The sequence below is a fragment of the Euleptes europaea genome, chromosome 4, assembly GCF_029931775.1.
Source record: "Euleptes europaea isolate rEulEur1 chromosome 4, rEulEur1.hap1, whole genome shotgun sequence".
In the NCBI taxonomy this organism is placed as follows: domain Eukaryota; kingdom Metazoa; phylum Chordata; class Lepidosauria; order Squamata; family Sphaerodactylidae; genus Euleptes; species Euleptes europaea.
This window is the reverse complement of record NC_079315.1, coordinates 8,199,289-8,216,346: the sequence shown is the minus strand read 5'-3', so window position 1 is coordinate 8,216,346 and position 17,058 is coordinate 8,199,289.

Sequence of the window (17,058 nt, the reverse complement as noted above, 5' to 3'; positions counted from 1 at the left end):
TTTTGCCATTTTACTCTGACAGCAATTTAAACGCGGCCCCTGGTAATCACATCTGGGAGCGGAGATGGGACCAAGATTAGATTGGTATTAAAAATGGAAAAATCTTTTAAAAATTAATTACAACTCATTAGTCTGTAGTCTAACATAATGTGTACTCAGTGAGGGTCTTACACCTATAGCGTCACGTAGAATTCATCAATAAGGAGTGAAAATATGCTTGGCTGTGGAATATCCTCCAGTCAATTTGAAAGGCTAAAGCCAGCGCGGGAACTTGTAATGTTCTTTAAAGAGTATGCGTGTGTAAAGTGCCGTCAAAGTTGCACCAATTTATGGCAACTCTGTAGGGCAGGAGTGGGGAACCTTTTTTCCACCAAGGGCCGTTTGGATATTTATAACATCATTTGCGGGCCATACAAAATTAAAAATTAGCCGACCAAGCCCCAAGCAGGCAGCTGCCCCAGATGACCCCCCCTGCACGCGGGCAAGCAGGCAAGCATCCAACCAGTGGCGCACTCACCCACCTGGTGGTACAGGATGGTCTGTTGCACCAGCAGGGCGTAGCTGTCCAGCCATACGCCAGAGTTGCTCCTGCTCTGCATGGTCGGGGCTGGATTCTACAGCTGGCTCCTGCTACCTCCGCCTGCAGGGATGAAATGAGGACACACTGGCTAAGAACTCATCCTCCCATGCATTCTGGCCCTCCCCCCTTAACACCTCCATTGTTGCCACTTCTGCCCCCAGCCCTCTTGTAGTACAGAGGGAATATGTTTCTTATTGGCCCAGGTGGGAAAGGGTTAACACAGCAGCTCCATAGCTAATTACTCTTCTGCAAGGCTGGGGAAAGGTTCCTTTTCTCAGCAAAGCAAACTCACATCTGCCTTGAATAGAGGCTATTCCTGTCTGCAGGAGGGGGCAGATCCCCAGTCTTGGAGCTAGAGATCTGCCAGGACCCACAAAGGGCCAGACCAAATGATTTCGCAGGTCTTAAACGGCCCCCGGGCCTGATGTTCCCCACCCCTGCTGCAGGGTATTCAAGTGATTAAGCAGATGGTTTGCCATTGCCTTCCTCTGCGACGTCTTCCTTGGTGGTCTCCCATCCAAGTTCCAACCCAGTTTAGCTTCCAAGATCTGACAAGATCAGGCTATATTCTGCCATTCCAAATCCCCCTTAGAGAGTTTGGCATGGCCTAAAATGTCTGAAAGTCAAGCTACGTGGTTGCTCTTCCAAGTAAATTCACTTTTTCTTCATTGGACTCCGTTTTTAAAAATTATGCCCCATCTTTGAGAAATACCGAAATTGCTGTTGAACATCCATAACTTGGTAAACTCCCTGAGCCCTTTGAGTCATTAATCTTGAATTCCTCATGTTCTACTACAACACGTGGAGTAAAAGGTTTGACTGAAATCTCCAGGATCCAACAGTTAGTCGATGGCAAATCCATGCAACCTGTATTAAGAGGAGTCGAATAAAGAATATGGGTGACATAGTAAAAAGGGCAATGGAAACAGTCAATTCTCTTTTCCATATAGTAAAACTGGGTAATGACATGGAGGTAGACAATGGCAAACCATCTCTGAAAGTCTCTCACCTTGAAAACCCTACTTGACTGCACACACACACACACACACACACACACACAAACACACACACACACACACAAAAAGCAGAGAGACCCTTCTCAGTCCTGGCCCTTTCAGAAACTGGTGCTTCTAAATTCCACAAATATGGATAACAGCATGACTTATATACAAACAAAACTATAAATAATGACTATCATGTTGTTAAATTGGTAAAAGAAGCATAGGTTTGATAGGAAAGCAAGTATTGCGTATACTTCTCCCAAAATTTCCACTCACCCCCACCCCGTAGCATCAAACATTTCTGGAAATTTGACATCTCTAGGTCTCAGTCTATACGTTCAAAACACTTCTATCCCTTTATACAAAAACCAGGATGGGCTTCAGATAGGATTGCCAGGTCCCTCTTCACCACCAGCGGAGCCTGAGGAGGGTGAGGTTTGGGGAGGGGAGGGACTGCAATGCCAGAGAGTCCAATTGCCCAAGCGGCCATTTTCTCCAGGTGAACTGATCTCTCTCAGCTGGAGATCAGGTGTAATATCAACAATTATGCCCGTGCAAAACAAAGAAAGTGGAAACAATAGAACATGGTATTGTCGAAGGCTTTCACGGGCAGAGTTCATTGGTTCTTGTAGGTTATCCGGGCTGTGTGACTGTGGTCTTGGTATTTTCTTTCCTGACATTTCGCCAGCAGCTGTGGCAGGCATCTTCAGAGGAGTCACACTGAAGGACACACTGTGGCAGGCATCTTCAGAGGAGTAACACTGAAGGACAGTGTCTATCAGTGTCAAGTGTGTAGGAAGAGCAATATATAGTCAGAAAGGGGTAGGGTTTGAGCTGAATCATTGTCCTGCAAAAAGTATCAAAGGTAATGTGCTAATCATTGTCCTGTAAGTATCAAGATAATGTGCTAATGAGGGTGTGGTATGTTAATATGGAACCATTGTATCCTGAAGTGATCTGTTAATGTGTGAAATGCAAAGCTAATCTGCATGGCTATTGTGGACTGTAGTCTTTGTTAGTCTGGAGGTTTTCAGGACAGGAAGCCAAGCCTTATTCATTCTTAAACTCTCTTCTGTTAAAGTTGTGCTGATGTTTATGAATTTCAATGGCTTCTCTGTGTAATCTGACAAAATAGTTGGTAGAATTGTCCAGTCTTTCAGTGTCTTGGAATAAGACCCTGTGTCCTGTTTGTGTCAGTCCATGTTCAGCCACTGCTGATTTCTCAGGTTGGCCAAGTCTGCAGTATCTTTCATGTTCTTTTATCCTTGTTTGTATGCTGCATTTTGTGGTCCCGATGTAAACTTGTCCACAACATTAGGGTATATGATATACTCCTGCAGAGGTGAGGGGGTCTCTTTTGTCTTTTGCTGATCGTAGCATCTGTTGTATTTTCTTGGTAGGTTTAAACACTGTTTGTAAGTTAAGTTTTTTCAAAAGTTTCTCCATCCTATCAGTGACTATTTTGTCAGATTACACAGAGAAGCCATTGAAATTCATAAACATCAGCACAACTTTAACAGAAAAGAAGAGAGTTTAAGAATGAATAAGGCTTGACTTCCTGTCCTGAAAACCTCCAGACTAACAAAGACTACAGTCCACAATAGCCATGCAGATTAGCTTTGCATTTCACACATTAACAGATCACTTCAGGATACAATGGTTCCATATTAATATACCACACCCTCATTAGCACATTATCTTGATACTTACAGGACAATGATTCAGCTCAAACCCTACCCCTTTCTGATTATATATTACTCTTCCTACACACTTGACACTGAGAGACACTGTCCTTCAGTGTTACTCCTCTGAAGATGCCGGCCACAGCTGCTGGCAAAACGTCAGGAAAGAAAATACCAAGACCACGGTCACACAGCCCGGATAACCTACAAGAACCAACAATAGAACATGTTCTGCTGCAGTGTCCTTTCTACAACGACATAAGATCGCAGTACATTCTCCCCATATTGTCACCCTTTCCTGGGAGATCGGAAGAAGCTAAAGTTTCCCTTCCCTTAGCAGACTCCTCTTGGGAGATAGCCACTCAAGTTGCCAAATTTTGCCTCCCGTCTAGTGGGATTCGTAAACGGATGACTAAAAACTTTTCTCCATAGAAGGTCTTTTCTCCCCTTCTTCAAATCATCCCTCCCAGAATCATCAACTTTTATTATTATCTTATTTTATTATTTTAACCTAACTTTGATTTTTATTCAGAGCTGATATTGTATTGAAATAAACTTGATTGACTGATTGACTTTTATCAAAATAACCCTAAACAGAGTTACACCCTAAATCCACTGAAGTCAACGAGGTTAGGAGAGAATAACTGTACTTAGGATTGCGGTGCAAGGCATGTATCATGACATATTCTGCACTTTTCCTTCACGCATTTATGTTGTGTGTGTATGTCAAGCATGGTACTAAGATGTAGAATTATGTGATAAATATATAAGCCATGTCTTGTTCTGATACTGTAGTGTGTTGCATTTTACATCTTCCCTGATTGTTCTGAAAATGGGCACAGGGGTTGAGGTGTGGTTATTGTTCCAAATGTAGATGGTTAACCTGAATAGGCGCTCCAGCTTTCATTCTGAGGTCACAGCGTACAAGGGAGATATCCCATCAAGTGCTTTTTGTGTTGAAAACAGGCGAGAGGATTGAAACGGATTGAATTTCTAATGCAAAAAGCTGGCCACAGCATGTGCACCAAATTTCATTCCAGATATCAGTGTTCGGTGAAGCGATTGTGCTTGTATGACTGCTTGAAAGGAACACACGAATGGACCCCTCTATCTGTCCCTAGCTCCATTTTGCGGATCAATTAACCCACACTCTGGGACCCAGTTCAGAAGTAGGTGTATGATATGAAGTTGATTGATGAGACATGGGTGGAAAATGGTGTTCGAGTTTGCTTAGCCCGTTTTTGTAACTGAGCAGAAATTTCTGGAGTCATGTTTGAATTAAACTTTAAGGATCAAAATTCTTTTTTCAAGTTTTATGCTAAGCTGCAGCAAGTCCACATGCGCACGTCTTCGGGTTGGTTTGTCTTGCGAATCTCTCCATTAGGTCGGGCGCGCCCGACAGAATATGCTCTTCAATTGCCTCTCTCTAGCAGTTTTGGAACATCTGTTTAGTAAAATCGGAAGGTATTATTAAACCATTATTAAGCGTTTATTGCTCGCAGCTCCAGATGACCTCGTGTGTTTCAAAGTAGAAAAGGCCTGGCGTCAGCTAAAGGCTTCGAGGATTGGACTGAAACTGTGTACCGCAAAGGTAGCCACTGGCCCAAATCCAGTCCCTGGAGCAGCAAATCGGAAACTGGCTCCTCTGCTCTGCGATCAGCACTTTAAAAAACACAAAGTTTCTCCTTTAAAATGCTAATAGCAGAGCTGGTTTGAAATCGCAAGACCGAGTGGCAGTTGGAGGGTTAAACTCCCCTGTCTCTTCCCTGCACAGCCTTGAGGCGAACTGCGGCTGATAGGTCATCCTGTCCTGTTTTTAAGATCATGGGACTGACCGGGTGAGCTTAAGATGCTCATTATCTGTATTGATGCTTTGCTTAGGGGCAGGGGACATGAAATATCTGTACATCTTAGAAGAAAAAAACATTTTCTGTGGATTCAGATCGGCACCCAGCGTGGTGTAGTGGTTAAGAGCAGTGGTTTGGAGTGGTGGAGTCTGCTCTGGAGAACCGGGTTTGATTCCCCACTCCTCCACAGGAGCGGCGGAGGCGAATCTGGTGAACTGGATTTGTTTCCCCACTCCTACACATGAAGCCAGCTGGGTGACCTTGGGCAGGTTACAGCTCTGTTAGAGTTCTCTCAGCCCCACCTACCTCACAGGGTGTCTGTTATGGGGAGGGGAAGGAAAGGTGATTGCCACGGTCCGCCATTGCCACTCGTGTGAATTTTGAGTTATTATACTCCATGAAGCGGCTACAGAAGAAAATCATTACCTACACTTCAGACTACTTGACGCTTCATGACTGCAACTAAACGTCTCCTTGTTGCAAGTTAGCGATACATTCGCAAAGACTTTCTTGTTACTTTCATTGTCTAATGCATGTGACTGAACAACGCGTTTAACCATATGATTTTGACTTTCATGCATACTATTGTACACATAATGAATTCACAATTGTGTTTTTGTACATGCCTAGATTGAATAAGATCATTAATAGCATTTAAAGATTTGCTGTTTGTTTTTTACTGCTGTTCCTTGTTTACTAACTCACTATACAGCAGGCTAACTTATATTTATCTAACCAGTACCTGGAGGCTGGCAACCCTAATAGTGGGGGAGGGGAAAATGAGAGGTCCCAGCGAGTCCTTGTGGGTCCCCCGCTTGCAAATATTTGTTCTATTTGGTTTATTTTGCTGCACGGTGAGAGGCAGCATGGTGTAGTGGTTAAGGGCGGGGGGTTGGTGGGTGTCTCTAATCTGGAGAACCAGCTTTGATTCCCCACTCCTCCACATGAGCAGCGGACGCCAATCTGGAGAACCGGGTTGGATTCCCCACCCCTCCACATGAAGCCTGCTGGGTGACCTTGGGCCAGTCACAGTTCTCTCTGAACTCTCTCAGCCCCACCTACCTCACAAGTAGGGTTGCCTGGTCCCTCTTTGAAATTGGTGGGAGGTTTTTTTTTGGGGGGGAGCTTGAGGAGGGTGTGGTTTGGGGAGGAGAGGGACTTCAATGCCATAGAGTCCAATTGCCAAAGTGGCCATTTTCTCCAGGGGAACTGATCCCTATCGGCTGGAGAACAGTTGTAATAGCGGGAGATCTCCAGCTAGTACACACAAGGTGTCTGTTGTGGGGAGAGTAAGGGAAGGCAACTGTAAGCCAGTTTGAGTCTCTTTAAAGGTAGAGCAAATAAGGGTATAAAAACCAACTCTTCTTCTTCTGCGACTGTGCATGCCCCCTTGGAGATAAAAATCTCTCCCCTGCTTTTTGTAGCCTCCTTTCGTGTTCCCTCGTTCTGTGCTGAAGACGTTAGGCCTGCATTAATTTCAGCTCCCTTTAGCACAAACATATAGCGCGATCATCACTAGCTGTAAATATTTGATGGCAAATATTGACTGCCGGTGCCTCCGCCTCCAGGTATGAACCGGGGCAGCAACTTCATTCATTGCGACGGCTCCTTCTCAGTCTCTCCTTCAGCACAGAGGTATTATCAGCCGCAGCCCTCTCCCGGGCTTTTCCGCGAGGAGCCTCGACGCTTTTGAACAGCCTGCCAGAGGTTGTGAGGAAAAATTAGCTTTCTGGAAAAGCTGTAAAACGGAGTTATTTCGGAGGCCGTGTGGGGCTCCGAGAAAGGGCCGCGATACAATGATAAAATGAAAGAGTGGCGGTACAGGCTTGTAACTGTTATCCTGAAGGCTGCTCTTTGGGTGGGTTTTTCTTGAGTTTCTAGCGGGTTTTACTGTTTAATCTCATTTTGTTAGCCTCCTTTGCTTTCAATCTTGGGGAGAGAAACAGCCTTCAGAACGATTGTACGGAAATTAAAATGAGCAAAAAGAAATATTTGTTATCTTCTCCTCATTAGGATAGCCAATGGGGTTGCCAGGTCCCCCTTCGCCACCGGCGGGAAGTTTTTGGGGCGGAGCCTGAGGAGGGTGGGGTTTGGGGAGGGGAGGGACTTCAGTGCCATAGAGTCCAATTGCCAAAGCGGCCATTTTCTCCAGCTGATCTGATCTCTGTTGGCTGGAGATCAGTTGTAATAGCAGGAGATTTCCAGCTATTACTGGGAGGTTGGTAACCCTAATAGCCAACCACCAGGGGGGGAAATGACCTACCCAACGTTTGGTCTTTTCTGGAATTTGCTACACAAGCAAGAGAGAAATCTGCCCTCCCCATTAATATATTGATTTTTTCTTTTGTGTAGTAGTAGTAGAAGAAGAAGACTTGGTTTTTATATGCTGACTTTCTCTGCCACTTAAGAGAGAATCAAACTGGCTTACAATCACCTTCCCTTCCCCTCCCCACAACAGACACCCTGTGAGGTAGGTGGGGCTGAGAGAGTGACTCGCCCAAGGTCACCCAGCTGGCTTCGTGTGTAGGAGTGGGGAAACAAATCTAGTTCACCAGATTAGCCTCTACCGCTCACGTGGAGGAGTGGGGAATCAAACCCGGGTCTCCAGATCAGACTCCACCACTCTAAACCACCGCTCTTAACCACTACACCACGCTGGCTCTAGTAGTAGTAGTAAATAATAATACTAATAACAATAATAGATTTGTTCATTTGTGGACTGTTCCTGTGGAGCTAATCCAGAAAGTTTCTTTGCTTGTGTGTTTGTGTTTGTGCATGCATGCGCATGTGCAGATGTATAACAGTCTTTGTGGCTTGGCTTATTTGCACGAGTTATTGGTGCTGCATGAATTTTAACTCCTGCTTCATGGTTGGGGCATAGTCGTCTGAATTGCACTGTGATTTTTCATGGATGCCATTGGTTGGTGGCAGAGACTTTGGCACTTCAGGTGAACAGAACTTACGCTGTTGACTCTGCCTCACACCTGCAAAAAATCCCCAAGCCCCATCCTCAGATCTCCTAGAAACTGCCCTGGGCTACACCCCTAGGGTTTCCCCCAGACACTAGAATGTTTTACTTCCAATGCTGGCAATCCTATTTCCCAATCTAGAGAACATTGGCTAGTTGTAGAACATTTGCTGCTGTTCTATCCCAACCCTAAGGAAAATAGCTACTGATGTTCTCTGTAGGGCCATTCTCATTAGTATCTCGATTTATATTGTTCTTTCTCCCAACACTCAACAATCTGCAGGTGAGGTAACTTGTAATGAAGAAGAAGAACAGATGGATTTTATATGCCAACTTTCTCTACCACTTAAGGAAGAATCAAACTGGCTTACAATCGCCTTTCCTTCCCCTTCGCAAAACAGCCCCTGTGGGGCTGAGAGAGCTCTAAGTAGGGTTGCCAACTTCCAGGTAGTAGCGAGAGATCTCCCGCTATTACAGCTGATTGCCAGCTGATAGAGGTCAGTTCACCTGGAGAAAATGGCTGCTTTGGCAATTGGACTCTATGGCATTGAAATCTCTCCCCTTCTCAAACCCAGCCCTCCTCAGGCTCCGCCCCCAAAATCTCCAGGTATTTCCCAACCCGGAGCTGGCAACCCTAGCTCTAAGCAAGCTGTGACTAGCCCAAGGTCACCCAGCTGGCTTCATGTGGAGGAGTGGGGAAGCCAATCCGGTTCACCAGATTAGCGTGCGCCTCTCGTGTGGAGGAGTGGGGAATCAAACCCGGTTCTCCAGATTAGAGTCCACTGCTCCAAACCACCGCTCTTAACCACTACACCATGTTTGCACCTCTGTAAAATAGGCTCATATTATTATTAGGGTTGCCAACCTCCAGGTACTAGCTGGAGATCTCCTGCTATTACAACTGATCTCCAGCCAATAGAGATCAGTTCCCCTGGAGAAAATGGCTGCTTTGGCAATTGGACTCTATGGCATTGAAGTCCCTCCCCTCCCCAAACCCCGCCCTCATCAGGCTCCACCCCAAAAACCTCCTGCCAGTGGCAAAGAGGGACCTGGCAACCCTACTTATTATATTTCCTTAATGATTGTGGGTTGATGCGGAGAGAGAATGGTTTTAGTAAGGTCCTCCCACTGAGCCCAGGTCTACACTGCAGGGTTAAGGGGGGGGAACGGGGTGGTTTTGAGTTAGCAGACTAGACACTATCCGCTCCCGTTCCAGTGCAAAATGAGTGCCTGTATGCAAAGAAAGAGAAAAGTATTTATTATTTCATTGCACATTCTCTCTCTAGATGGTACAGATAGGGGTTTTTGGTACATAAACTGTTTATAGTTAAGCACAGACGTCTTCTTTGTTGTGCTGTTTTCACAATAGCCACAAACCGCGAATTTCTCCTTCCTTTTTCTCACTGCTGATAACCTTAAAGTAATGTTGGCGCATAACTAATCTAAAAAGCCCCACTGCCTTGGTGTGGTTTTTTTTAAATTTGAATTCCAATTTCAATCCACATTAGTTTTGATACAAATCACAAGAGGGAAAAATAAGTTAGCCATCTGATAAATAAGAAACTGATTTTTCAGTATTACTTTTTTTGGGGGGGGGGGGTTTGGGTAGAAGCTGGGAATCTAAATTATTGGAATTTCCCAGAACGATAGAGGATTCGGTAGACTAATAACAGGGTAGTCTAAAGTGTGTTCCAGATAGCCGAACATCCAAGCTGATCATGGCTTATTGCAGGGGTGTCAAACATAAGACAGTAGGGTTGCCAACCGCCAGGTACTAGCTGGAGATCTCCTGCTATTACAGCTGATTTCCAGCCAATAAAGATCAGTTTGCCTGGAGAAAATGGCCGCTTTGACAATTGGACTCTATGGCATTGAAGTCCCTCCCCTACCCAAACCCCACCCTCTTCGGGCTCCGCCCCAAAACTCTCCAGGTATTTCCCAATCCAGAGCTGGCAACCTTATGGATCTGGTCTCTTGAGAGCTCTTAACCAGCCCGCGAGGCAGCCGAGGCAGCTGCCCCCCCCACTCTCAATCTGGGCTGGCGAGGCATGGCCCGGCCCGGCCAAGGGACATTTATGTCCTATCCGGCCCTCATAATAATTGCGTTTGACACCCCTGCGTTAAAACATTTGACCAATTAAAAACAATATTTAAAATTATAAAATCCATAAAAAACATAAACATACAGCACCTAAACCAGGGAGGAGGCCAGTAACCATTATTGGAGGAAGCCTAAGGAAACAAAAAGTCTTCACGCATTGGCAGAAGATACCAATAGAGATAGATGAATTACCCTGGAGAAGGAGTTTCAAAGTTTTGGTGCCAGAGCCAAGAAAGCCCTTTCTCTGATCTCACCCTTCTAGCCTCAGATGGTGGGGGCAACCAAAGCAGGGCCTCTGAAGACAGGGTTGCCTGTCTTCAGGTAGTAGCTGGAGTTCTCCCGCTATTACAACTGATCTCCAGCCGATACAGATCAGTTTCCCTGGAGAAAATGGCCGCTTTGGCAATTAGACTCTACGGCATTGAAGTCCCTCCCCTCTCTAAACCCTGCCCTCCTCAGGCTCCACCCCAAAAATCTCCAGGTGTTTCCCAACCTGAAGCTGGCGACCCTAGGCATTCAGAGTTGTCAAATACTCTCAGACGATGACTTGGAATTTCGTTTCGTGTTTCTTAACAAATACAAAACATGTACTAAAAATCTCCAAAGGCTCCAGCATGAATACACAGACTGGCATAAATTAATTTTGAACATGGCCTTTTTATCCACACTGATGTATGATAAGAAATCAAGAGACGCGTCTAGCCCAAATACAGTTCATTTGGGGGGGGGAAATTAGACGGATGTGTTTCAGAATGGTAGATAATAGTATACAGTCTTTTGTCTTTTGTAAGTATTGTCGCAATGGACTGTTTGGTTTATATGTTGTTAGAGACATCATAAAAACAGAACTACACTTCCCAGCGTTCCTTGGGGGAAATAAATGGCTATTAAGTCCATTTAAGTGTTTGTTTGTTTTTGGCATGGATATGTCTTCGGAAAGTACCTGGTCATGGCTGACTTTGTATTTTTAAATTTGCTGGTAGGATGTGCCAAGCATTCCTGTCACATCTGTTCCACGGGATAAGAGCTGACTTCCAAGTTATCTGAGCCGAGCAGATGTCCTTCTGTGTGTTGGCCTCCTAGATCACCTAAATACCACATGAGACAGAAAGGAGACCATCGGAGAGTGGAGGGTTTAGTCATTGTAAAAGTTCACCGAATCCTTTGCAGGTGTGTACAGATGGGTTGCCAACCTCCAGGTAGTTAAGCAAAAATCAAGCACAGATACCTGGTGCATGGAAGAATAAGACCTTGAATATACCAATATTGTTAAAAATAAGACTTCTGTGAAGAAGCAACATTTTAAGGCCACCGGCTGATGAAGCTGTCTTTGGATGGCGAAAGCATTTAAAGCATCCGGAAAACGCTCCAGCAGAGGCGTGCCTACGTCGTTCTCAAGCTCCATTATTTCGTTCTGTAAAGGGAAAAAAATTAAGTCATTGTACTTACCTTTGAAAGTATTTTACAAGTCATTGTACTTACCTTTGAAAATTTTTCGCTTTCTTTGAGTAGCTTTATGCTACATATTCCTTGTATTTCTGTATAACATCTGCACTTGTAAATAATATATCACTTTTGCATACCATTTTGAGCTTGATACCATTGTCTTTATCCACTCTCCAGGTAGTAGCTGGAGATCTCCCGCTGTTATAGGCTTGCCAGCCCCGCTGCTTCACCGGCGGGAGCTTTGCGGGGCCATGGCCTTAGTGCCTGATGCGCGCGCGCGATGCGCTACATCACTTCTGGTTTAACCCGGAAGTGACGGGGACGCTCTAGCAATCCTGGCCCAAAGCTCTATGGTTTCCATAGAGTTTTGGCAGGGATTGCTAGAGCGCCCGCGTGACTTCTGGGTTTACCCAAAAGTGATGTGTGCACCGCATGTGCCATGTCCGTGCACGCGAGCCAGCAGTGTCCGCCGGCCAGCTGAGGGCCGGCGGGCAGCCTGGTGGATGGGCAGTAGTTTACCCACCACCACCGGGCAATTGGCAACCCTACGCTATTACAACTGATCGCCAGCTGATAGAGATCAGTTCATCTGGAGAAAATGGCCGCTTTGCAAATTGGACTCTGTCAAATTGGACTCTATGGCAAATTGGACTCCGCAAACCCTGCCCTCCTCAGTCTCTGCCCCCAGAATCTCCAGGTATTTCCCAACCTGGAGCTGGCAACCCTAGCTTTATGCCCATCTAGGTTTGCCAGCTCTGGGTTGGGAAATACTTGGAGATTTTGGGGGTAGAGACTGGAGGGGGAGGGTTTGGGGAAGGGCCTCAGCAGGGAATAATGCCATAGAGTCTATCCTTCAAAGCAGCCATTTTTCTCCAGGGGAACTGATCTTGGTCATCTGGAGATCAGTTGTAATAGCGGTAGATCTACGTTTGGGCCCTTTTCCCACAAAAAGGGGTGTTCCTGCATCCCAAAAGGGGGTATTCCTGCATCCCACTCCATCAGCTCTAAGACCTGGGCAGCTCTGGTGTGGGGCTTAATTATTACTTGACTGATTAATTGATTTGAAGCATTTATTAGCCACTTTACTCTCTTGCAGAACTCAGTGCGGCTTACAATATCAACAGCATGATCATAAAAATCACAAGGAAAACAATATGAATAAAACAACAATGATAAAAACCACACGGAAGATCACAATTTAAAAACTTGAACGAGGACCGCCAAGAAATAAAAACTAAATCAGTCAAACACAGTCCTAAATAAAACTGTCTGCAGTGGCCTCCTGAAGACTGACAGTGAGGGAGGCCAGGTGCACCTCCCTGGGAAGATTGTTCCATAATTGCGGGGCTGCCACCGAAAAGGCCCTCTCTCATGTGTCCACCAGACGAGTGTCTTCGATTTGTGGGACAGTCAGATTTGTGGGACAGTTAAGATCTCCCTGTGATCTTAAATCCTGGGCAGGACCTTATGGGAGAAGATGGTATCATTTGCCCTTTCTACAAGTCTTTTATTCATGGGCTGGATTTCCCTGCTTGGACCTGGGTCCATTGCACATTAAAGTAACCCGGGTTGGGGGAAACGGTATGCATTGGCTTGAATGATCAGGGCCGAAACTGTGTGCTAATCGAGCCATGAATACAGAAAAGCAGCCTCCCAAGCTCAAATCAAGTCCCGCCCCTGTAAGTGCTGCTTTGTAATTGGCTTACTGTGAGACAAGGTTTCGTTCCCCCCAAACCCAACTGCCACATAAAAAAGTATTTTAAGAACAAAAAACAGAGCTACCTGAAAGAAGGGGAGGGGGAGAAATCCAACCCTCGTTTTTAAAAAGCCTTTCTTTTGTTCAGAAAGAGCTCCGAGGTAGCAGGAAGCACTTGAATCCCCTCCTCTTTACACACTGCTTTGTGATTGGCTGTGAGAGAAGCCAGTCTTCTGTGTTTTCCTCTAATGCAGTATGCATGATCTGTGACTCTGGAATGAGCCTGGATGGACGGTTTAATTCGGGCCAGAAGAGGAATGGGAATAGCCGGGTTCATTTTGTGTCGAAACAGCGTTGAGCTTCCAAGGAACGAGGTAGCATGCATACTGAAAATTTTTATCCTGGCTGAAACAGGGAATAGAATCATAGAGTTGGAAGGGACCACCAGGGTCATCTAGTCCAACCCCCTGCACAATGCAGGACACTCACAACTACCTCCCCCCACACACACCCAGTGACCCCTACTCCATGCCCAGAAGATGGCCAAGATGCCCTTCCTCTCATCATCTGCCTAAGGTCATAGAATCAGCATTGCTGACAGATGGCCATCTAGCCTCTGCTTAAAAACCTCCAGGGAAGGAGAGCTCACCACCTCCCGAGGAAGCCTGTTCCACTGAGGAACCGCTCTAACTGTTAGAAAATTCTTCTTAATGTCAAGACGGAAACTCTTTTGATTTAATTTCAACCCGTTGGTTCTAGTCCGACCTTCTGGGGCAACAGAAAACAACTTGGCACCATCCTCTATATGACAGCCCCAATAAAGGAGGCTAAAGCGACCATGCATAAATGATCAAAGTCTTCTTGTTCCAAAGGCTGCTGGAGCCGTACAGCACTGAAGCAGTAATTATATTGTTCAGGTAACACAAGAAACTCACTCTCAGTGGTGTTTGCCCAGCTGTTTCTTTGTTAATTAGACCAACTCCCTCTCCGAAAGAGAAAATATAATGGCTTCAGACCACACAGGGATTCTTCATCCAGCATTACAGGTCAACGAAAAAATTAAAAAAGGTGCTTGAGTACTTTCAAACCAGGCGGTGTTTACGTTAGCTAACTGATCTGAAGAGTGAAAAACGATTCAAAGGGGAGACCGATAGTCTTTCAAACAGAGTTCGGCTGGTGATCTTTAACTTGCTTGCGTGTTAATAGATTCTGAAACAGCCGTAGAGAATATAAAAGTTTGCCCCCCACGGCAGCAGGAGAAAGAAAGGCAGATATTAGAGTAATTTAAGCCCTGCACAATATCGAGTGCGGGGATTTGTTCTGAAAAGGCACAGTATCCGATCTTGTAACCTCTAAGCAATATTATAAGACACAGAACAGCCGGCTCCTGTAACACGGATGCTTTCCAGATTATCATTTGTTGTGCTTGCCGGGACCTTTGAGAGCCAGCAGCGTGGAAAGTAAGAGACGCGGCAACTCAGGACTTCAAGAGAGACAAGTTGGGTTGCCAGCCTTTATGCGAGGCCTGCAGATTTTCCAGAATTACAACTGATCTCCAGACTAAAGAGATCAGTTCCCCTGGAGAAAACGGCTGCTTTGGTAGGGTGGCCAAATCTGGGATGGAAAATTCCTGGAGATTTGGGGGTGGAGCCGAGGGAGGGTGGGGTTTGGGGAGCGGAGGGACCTTACTGGGGTATAACGCCAAAGATAGGGTTGCCAGTTGCCCGCTGGTGGCGGGCAACCCCCCGGCAATTTACCCTTCTTCCCCCCAACCACCTGAGGGTCAGCGGGCAAATGTGCAAGCGCGCGTGCATACTGCGCGCGTCACTTCCGGTGTAGAACCGGAAGTTCCACCTCCCGAGGGGCCTTATACCTCTTCGTTTGAGTGGTAAAGGGCTGCTTTACCACTCAAACTAAGAGGTAAAGGCCCTTTGTGAGGCGGCACTTCCGGTTCTAAACTGGAAGTGACGCGTGTGCATTGGCGCACGTGCACACACACACACACCTTTGGACAACAGCCTCCTGCCGGAGGAGAGGAGCAACCTGGCAACCCTAGCCATAGGGCCCACCTTCCAAAGCATCCATCCCCCCCCCCCCAGGGAACTGATCTCATAGTCCGGAGATCAGTTGAAAAGAGCCAGAGTCCAGTAGCACCTTTAGGGTTGCCAGCTCTGGGTTGGGAAATACCTGGAGATTTTTGGAGCGGAGTCAGAGGAGGGCAGGGTTTGGGGAGGGGAGGGACTTCAATGCCATAGAGTCCAATGGTCAAAGCGGCCATTTTCTCCAGGGGAACTGATCTCTATTGGCTGGAGATCAGTTGTAATAGCGGGAGATCTCCAGCTAGTACCTGGACGTTGGCAATCCTAAGCACTTTAAAGGCTAACAACATTTCTGGCAGGGTCTGAGCTTTCGTGAGCCACACCTCACTTCTTCAGATAGCAGTGGCTCATGAAAGCTCCTACCCTGCTAGAAATTACATTAGTCTTTAAGGCGCTACTGGACTCTCGTTTTTTTCTACTGCTATTGACAGACTAACATGGCTACCCATAGTGATTTATCTCCATGGAGATCAGTTGTAGTTCTGGGAGATCTCCAGGCCCAGGCCCCAGCTGGAGGTTGGCAAACCTATGCTTCAGAGGGTGGACTTTATGGCCTTACACCCCATTGAGGTCCCAACCCAGAGCTAGCAACTTTATTCCTGCCTCCCTCGAAGATGGCTTCCTTTGGTTGTCATTCCAACAAATAACTGCAGTGTTTTAACAATCTGGTCTCATATCCCATTCTGCTGTTTCTCTCCTCTCTTTGCGCTCCTTAGCAGGTTCTCATTATAAGGTAGATCTACCCATTAATGAGCGGAAGGTCAGACCTACCACCAGATAGTCCTTCTATGTTTTTAGAACATGTTTAGATTGCTGCGTCATTAAAGTTCTTCATTTCCCATAGCAACATGTTTGGAGTGAGCAGCTCAGACATTAATGCTGGGGGAAATGGCTAAAAACCAAGTCTTGCAATTTGGATGTACTAGGGCTGTTGAATTTTTTTTTTTTTTTGGTAAAATTCAGATTCGGCAAAATTCGGCCCATTTTGAATTGGAAAATGCTGAAGTACGAACTCCCCCGATTCAGATCTGTGCAATTTGGTACTAAGCTCGGAGTTTGGGGGAAAATTTGGCCGAATAAAGCCATTAAAAACACATTCATGACTTTCCGCGGATCCGGGGGGGGGCATTTTTTGGGGGTAGAGGTCCCAAAATTTCAGTGTGGCTTCAGGGGACCCTTCTTGCAAGAACACCCAAGATTTGTGACGATTGGGTCAGGGGGTCCCGAGATATGGGGCCCGGAAAGGGTCCCCACATGATCAGCCCATTGGAATGAATAGAAATAAATAGACCGTTTGGACTAGGAGTTTGCAAAACCATGCAAAGCAACATATGACGTGACCTTGGGAGTTTGCAAACCATGAAAAGGGACAGAGGCATGCTAGCTATGCATAAGGAGCAGGTGGGGGTGGAATTTACCCTTTTGCATCGGACTCGGGAGTTGGGAGTCTCGGGACCAGGCAAGTGCATTGTTTAAGTCACAATTTGAAAACCAGTTTTGAGCGAGCATCAAAATAAACCTAACCAATATTATGAATGAGGGAAAACCTGAGGACACACAACTGAAGCCCCCCCCCCTCAAACCAGGGAGAGAGAGACACGCGAGCGGGCACACCCTCCCCAGGCAGAACGGGTGAAA